Source organism: Galeopterus variegatus, unplaced genomic scaffold (assembly GCF_000696425.1).
Source record: "Galeopterus variegatus unplaced genomic scaffold, G_variegatus-3.0.2 Scaffold1530, whole genome shotgun sequence".
NCBI lineage: Eukaryota > Metazoa > Chordata > Mammalia > Dermoptera > Cynocephalidae > Galeopterus > Galeopterus variegatus.
This window is the reverse complement of record NW_007727641.1, coordinates 285,746-293,649: the sequence shown is the minus strand read 5'-3', so window position 1 is coordinate 293,649 and position 7,904 is coordinate 285,746. Positions and strand designations below refer to the sequence as shown.

The 7,904-nt window shown below is 36.0% G+C and overlaps 1 protein-coding gene across 1 annotated transcript in view; it reads left to right on the top strand.

Annotated features, from left to right (window-relative positions):
• The window catches only part of LOC103594322 (contactin-associated protein-like 5), a 113,754-nt gene that overhangs the window by 94,996 nt on the left and 10,854 nt on the right, over window positions 1-7,904 (top strand). The gene's annotated exons all lie outside the window — the stretch shown is intronic.

Sequence of the window (7,904 nt, the reverse complement as noted above, 5' to 3'; positions counted from 1 at the left end):
TGTTGCCCCCGCACCTCGCTCAGCCAGTGAGCGGGAACCGGTCTGTATGTGGGATCCGAACCCTCGGCGGGAGCGCCGCCGCGCTTCCCAAGCGGCGCACTAGCACAGTGCACCACCGGGCCGGCCCTAAAGTCAGTTTTTCAATGTTTACAAAAAATAGGATTTTTATTGGAATTTCTGAATCTGGAAATAATTTATATCTTAACAATATTAAGTCTTTATAATCCATGAACATGGTATATCATTTAATTTCTTACACCTCTTAATTTTTCACAGCAATGTTTGTAGTTCTCATTGTAGAGGTGTTGCATGTCTTCAGTTATTCCCCAAAGTATTTTCTATATGCTATTGTAGGTATGAATTTTTCTAAAATTACATTTTGTAATTATTTGCTGTTGACGTATGTAAATTCAATTGATTTTTATATTGTCCATTTATCTAAATATGTGGCTTAATCTACTTATTAGTTTTAGTAACTCTTCAAAGATTTCTTAGGTGTTTTTGCATAAACAATCATCATCTGCAAATAAAGATTATTTTACTTTGAAACAAGAAAACAAACAATAATACTGACTTTTAAACTGAAATATATATGTATATTTTACAAAAATATATATAACAAAATCATATATATGTTCACACCAAAATCTTTACAGAGGTAAATGTGTGACTTATCAAAAATGGCCACCTTTTAAACTAAACATACGCATATGTACATACACACCCATATATGGTAAAATTTCTCTCAGCTTCCAGAGACTGGATTGCATGTATACCTTTGACAGTGTTATTGCCTAGCCAACATCCCATTTTGGCTTCCTTCCTTCTTCCTAACAGAATTCTAATTTTGTGCAAGTATCCATGCTCTTCTATGAAGTCATATGCTCGTGGGAAGTTTACCTCCGTCTGCAATTTCTGAGGATTCCTCCAAATTGGCCTGATCTAGTGATTCTCAAAGTTTGGTCCAAGTGTCACTGAAGTGTGTTTTTGCGTGGGTGGGGGCCTCTTGAGATTCTTTTAAGGGATCCACTCTGTCAAAACTATCCTTGTTTTCATAATAAATATTATTTGTCTGTTTCACTATCATTCTCTTATACATACAAAGTAGAATTTTTCATGTATGTTGCTGTCATCACTGGGATAGCTAATGAAATGTGTGCTGTGGGTTCCTGTTTTAAAACTTCCTCATTTTAATTTCTAATGCAGTAAACATCAATAGCTAAAGAAATAGATACAGATATTTCAAATCTCATTAATTTTTTTTAAAGGAGAAAGAAATCTTGAGATCAAAATTCTGAAAACTGCTGGTTTAAGCAAATGACTATGGTTCATTTTCGTTGCCAATGATTGAATTAGTCATAAAACTGTGACACAATCTGGCCAATTAGAGAAAATCTGCAAGGTGGCTGAGTGTATGTGGTTCTGAGATAGGATTTTTCATTTCCAAATAGAGACACAGGACAACACCCCCACTTTTTTTTTTCCTTCTAGACATTGTTGCATCTGAATATAATGCCAGAAACTGCTTTTTCACCTTACTCCAGCCTGAGAATGTGATAGTCACAAAGATGGGGAGCCCTGATGTTCTGTGCTGGAGGTCTCCTTGCCTATTACACTGTTATATGGGATAACTAATCCCTGTATTGTTTGGATCCCTGTAAGTTGAATTTCCTGTAACCTGTTATAGAAAGACTCCTAACAAATAAAAATTCATTAAGCCTACCTTTGTAAATAATGAAGAAAAAAAGACCAAATCACTGAAGCTGTCTAGTATGGCTTTTACTATATAAATATACCTGATTAGGCTGCATTACTACTGATATTAGAAAATATTTATTTTTTCATTCATTAATTCCTTTTACTAAAGTTAACTAAGCACTTATGCTGTGTGTGTGTTGGGCACTGTGTACTGGCTGATGGTGAAGGAGACAGGACAAAACAGGCTTCCTGAATGCTATTATACTGATTTCTAATCAGTATAATAGCAGTAAGCAAACTGCTTTGGGAATTTGGAGGTCCTTAACTCTACCCAGCTCCTACCTATCTCCTCAACATCATCTTTTGTCTTATTTAAGACAGAATTACTTGAATTTTCAGTGTCTCAAATGTGATGTACTTTCTCTCTATGCCTTGTATGGTCTTTGCTTTGGGTCTGGAACATTATAACCACCCTCTATTCATCATTTATGTGTTTATTTAAATACATTCATTCCAAGCAATCTTTCCTAAGTCAGTGTTTCTCAAAGTGTTGTCCATGAACTATCCATATTGTAATTGCCTAAGAATGTGTTTTAAAAATGCACATTTTTGTGCACCCCCACACCAGACCTGCTGAATGAGTGGTGATCCAGGAATATGCATTTTAATACATTTCCCCGGAAGGAAGTTCTTTTGAATTCTCAGTTTGATCACCTGTGCCCCAGCTTGTACCAGGGTTCCCTTCTGTGCTCCCACAGTCACACTAATCTCCCTCTACTATAAGATTTGTTGCCAGAAATTACTGCTGTTCTGTTCAATTTATTCTACAAAATGACTGGAAGCTCACAGAAATAGGGGGAATGTGTTTTCTACCCATTGTAAGTTCACTGTCAGACACAGAGCTATGGTTGTCATAGGTAGCCAATAAATAGATGTAGGTTTTACAGAAGAGGAGCAGAAATTACCCAGAGAGTACAGGGACAGAGAAGCCTTCCATAAAGAGAGAACCATGTGTGCCTGTTTAGAGGAGAGCAAGCAGTTCATGTCCTGTGATATGGAGACAGAGCTGGATGGGTGGGTGGGAGTTAGCTAGTGAATGTGAATGGCTATCAGTCAGGCTAAGGAGGTGCGGTTTCTTTGCAACTTATCAACAATCAATACCTATGGATAGAAGTTAAGCATGGCATAATGGGGAGAGGGGAGATGATAGGGGTCAAGAGACCTAAGTTCCAAGCTTGAATTGGCCATGACTGATTATAATTTGCTTTAGACAATGACCTGACCTTATGTGCCTTGTTTTTTTCTAACTGGAAATAGGGTAAAATTATCTCACCCTTTCTCATTACACGAGGATGTAATATTTACATAGGACATATAAGAATACCAAGAAAAGCATAAAAGCATTGAGCAAATCTCAAGTTTGTGTTAATGTGTATTTGTACATGCATGTGTGCCCATGTGTGTTTAATCCAGTTTGACGTTCCTTTTTCAGGATTAAAAGATTTATCTTGGACTTTAGGTACTCCTGGTAATTAAATTTTCAGATTTTTTGCCACTTACCTGAAAACCACAGTGAACTCTAGTAGAAAAATTTATTTTTTACTTCTATAACTGTTCATGTTTTCCATTACCTTCTTTTCCCTTTATTTATATTTTATCTTGGTACAATGTTTTACTCTTATAAGCCCTGGTTGTATGGCTCTTCATGGCTTGTATTATGACACTTCAGGATTCAAATGTCATAAATGACTTTTGACATATAGAAAATGTCAGTTTACATCCTAGAGCAATGTCTGTTTTTAGCAAATTGCTGATCTTTTCTTCTTTTTTTAATATCAAAACACACACACGCACACACACACACACGAATCTGCTTGCATAAAATTAGTCTGAATTCTATCACTCTCTTCATGTCAGATTGTGACCTTGTGAAGAGCATTCTGGGGCTGAGATTGGTTCTATGCTACTTTTCTTGGCATCTCAGATTCACGAGGTTTAATAAAGGAATATAGCTTTACTTTGAAGAAATAAGGGTGTTTGCAAATTAATGTAGAAAATCAAGTTTTGAAATGCCTAAGAAGTTAGTCTATAATAAATTAATCAACTGAATCATGCAAAGTTTGAGGACTATATTTATTCAGTGGTGTGTCAGTATGAAGTGAAAATTTAGTGGAATGATGATGGCAAGCACATCAGCATTTATGTCTTAGTTCTAAATGAAGTATTACTGAGGCACATTGAGGGGCATTGAATCCAGGCAAACGAGTTTGGAACTGATGAATGAGGAGTTAAAAATACTACTACATCAACTAGCACTACTATTAATAATGCTAATGATGATAAATGCATTTATTATGAGGAAATGTTGGTCAAAGGACACAAAATTTTGTTAAACAGGAGGAATATGTTCAGGAGGTCTATTGTGCATCATAGTGACTACAGTTAATAACAATACATTTTATATTTGAAAATTGCTAAAAGAGTAGATTTTAAGTGTTCTCACCAGAAAAGAATAGGTGTGTGAGGTAATACATATGTTAAACAGCTTGATTTAGCAATTCCACAATGTATACATATATCAAGATTTCATGTTATACAATATAAATATTGAAAATAAAGAAATATAAAATATCAAAAAATTCATACATAAGCACTGAGCTAAGAATTATATTATTATATTTATTTCCACTGTAATGCATGTGGCAGGTACTATTATTGCTATTTTACACTGGGCAAAACTGAAGCTCTGGAATGGAGAAACGGAAGCCGTATGTGCAAGGGCGTGATTCATCAGCTCAGGCTGTCTCACTTCCAATTGTGGCAGGTACTATTATTGCTATTTTACACTGGGCAAAACTGAAGCTCTGGAATGGAGAAATGGAAGCCGTATGTGCAAGGGCGTGATTCATCAGCTCAGGCTGTCTCACTTCCAATCTGCACCTTGTCCGCATCCCACACTGCTTCTACATCCGTATTTGAAGGCAGGCTCTAGAGTCTAAAGAGAGTCAGAAACTGTATTTTGATAATATTTAAAGTATTTTGAGAGGGAGGAACTGAATCAGTTTCAAATGACATTTGGAAATGCTATAGATTTTCTTTTGTGAGATACCTGCAGTTTTTCAAAGTGGTAGTATATGTTATGAAGAGACATCTTGGAATTCTCTTTGTTCAAATAAGATTTTTATGTGTTAGCAGAAAATATTGGGAACAGAGAGAAAGCGAATAGTGGTGTTTTTCAGTAGTGGGGACTTCGCGTTCTGCTTCTTCCACCCTCTGAGTGTGTCTTTGTTGTTCGTTCTCTAGCTCAGCATATAAAACATTCTGCCCACCCCTCTCCTTATGAATCTAAACACAATTGTCATCTGAAAGCTGAATTAAATGAATTAGAAAAACGCATTGTGTCTTTAGTGTTATACAAAGTTCAATGAATTTTGTGAGGCACACAACCAAAATAACATGTGCTTCCTTAGGTTTTGCAATCTATTTATTTTTAGATAATTTATGTAAAATTATTTTATCCTATTTAGGAGACATTGGGGGTTGTTTGGGAACCAGCATTACTTAGATAAAGAGTTTGGTATTTAATAGTCATGAAGATTTGGGTTTAAAACTCAGTTCTCCTACATTATCTCTGGTACATCTTTTAACTTCTCTGAGTCTTACTTCATCTGTAAATTTTGGAGGATAATAATATACACCTAGAAGTACTTTTCTTTTCTTTCTTTATTTTTTTTTTTTTTACCAGTAAGGGGATCATAACCCCTGGCTTGGTGTCATCTGCACCACGCTCAGCCAGTGAGCGCACCGACCATCCCCATATAGGATCTGAACCTGCGGCCTTGGCACTACCAGTGCTGCACTCTCCCGAGTGAGCCACAGGGCCAGCCCACACCTAGAAGTACTTTAGAGGGGAATAGAAATAGCACTTCTAAAACAATTATTAGTGTGCAGTAGCTATCAAACGAGTAGTGAATGTTGAGGGGTTTTTTTTTCAGGCTTTAATTAATTAATTTATTTATTTTAGCAAATAATTACTTTCTAAAACGTATTCTTTAACACTGTATTAACAAACAAAAGTCATTTGGAACCATCTTAACTTTTCTTTCTTTTATTTTATTTTATTTATTTATTTTTTAAATTTATTTTGCCTTTCCATCTATGTAAAAGGGTGAGAAACAGTTTTTCCATGCCTTGTACTAAGAGCATTTTTTTTTTCATGCTCTCTTTATTTCTTTTCAGAAACACCTCAATGTCTTCATCCTTATTTTATGTCTAGAGTAAACACTCTTCCTTAGAGATAAGACTTTACTCAAAACATTTCTCCCTTTAAGGAGAGAATGTCATTTTCTGGCATTTCCCCCAATTTATCTTGGTGCCTATTCTTGTATCTGAAGCCGGTATTTATGATAGTCACTATGGCGATGTCCTCCAAAGACCTTGGGACCAATATAGGCTTCTTTCAAACCAAGTTCTGGGCATGAGGTCTGGCACTTTTGACTCTGAGCCTTTAGGCGTAGCTACAATGACATGACACTTTCCACTGATCTGAAACCCTGCAATGCAAAAACTGTGTGCCAGTTTGTACTCCCTGTCTCTTATCTTCTGCCTCTTCCTCTAAATACTTCTGATCTCTAACTCTACCCTTGCTAACTAACAATCAGTAGCTAATGTGTGTTCTGAAATATAGCTGGGTACATCAAGTTTTGGCGCCCCAACAAAGAGCATCCAATCTGTTAAAGCTTTTTGATCTGGAGGACTCTTGCATAACAATGCATGAGAAGCCTCGTGTGGGACATGGTCTTTTAAAGCTCATAACAAATAAATATATATGATCCTTTCATGAGTGAATAACAAGAGTGTACCACCACTGTAGGATGTTTATTTGAATATCAGGAAGAAAGCAGTTTCCTCCCACTCCCCAGTGTTCTTTTATTCCCCAGGAAGAGTGACATCTCACAGAATCTCAGGCATGGAATCATAGGCAAAATAATGGCCCACAAGAATGTCCATGTCCTTATCTCCAGAACCTTTGAATTGTTAGGCTGTGTGTCAAAGAGAAAGTAAGGTTGCAAATGGAATTAATGTTGCTAATTAGCTGCATTGAAAATAGGGAGATTACCTCCTGAATTATCAGGATGAATCCAACTTAACCACAAAGGTTTTTAAAAGTGAACAAGAGAAGCAAAAGAAGAGAATTACAGGTGGATGTGACTATGAAAGAATGACACAGAGAAATGCAATGCTGCGTACTTTGAAGGTAGAGAAGGGGGCTATAAGCTGTGCAATGTGGGTGGCTTCTGGGAGCTAGAAAAGGTTAAGAAATGTTTTATCCCCTAGAGCTTCTAGAAGAAATGCCGCCTTGTGGACACCTTGATTTTTAGCCCAGAGAGAGCTGTATCAGACTTCTAACTTATACAACTGCAGAGATAATAAATTTGTGTTTTAAGCTGTTTAAGTCTGTGGTAATTTGACACAGCAGCCACATAAAATTAATACACATGGTTTCTTTCTTTCTCACATAGGAAGAGAGAGATGATAATTTGGTGAAGTTACATGGGTATAAAAGGAAGAGAGTAAAATGAGGAGAATATTTAGAAAAAGCATAATTAAGGGATGTTAATTTCACATTTTCTTCCATATTCTCATCACATATTTTCCTTAATGCTGCCAACATAATGCATAAAAATCAGCAGAGGTACTCTGACCATTTGTGAATCAAAATAAAATTATAATTTACAGTGATAGACAAGTCCCTGCCCCCCTCCAGAAAATAAACAGATTATCATAATAAAACAGCCATTTGAACCATCTAGGTATGTTAAAACTATTACACTGTAAGAAAAACATTGTTTATTATGCATTGCAATTTTATGTAATTGCTTCATAGCAATTTGTTCAAATGACAATTTTTAAGAGAAGGAAATGAAATACTGAGTAATCCTACCACAAATTTTTAAGAAAATTAGATATTTGATCTTGCTGTGAATCCCAAATGATTGTATCTTCACCTATTACAAAGACTCAAAGATACTTTGGGAAGTTGAATGCTTTCATAAAACAATCCATGCTCACCAATCAGTTCAAGGGGCAGAACCAAACAGGTAGAAACCCTGAACAGAACATGATAAATCTTTGCGAGGACCATTTTGACTTCTAATCTCTCTGTCTACCTCTTTTCACTTTTATTTTTCTGGCTACGTGTTTGA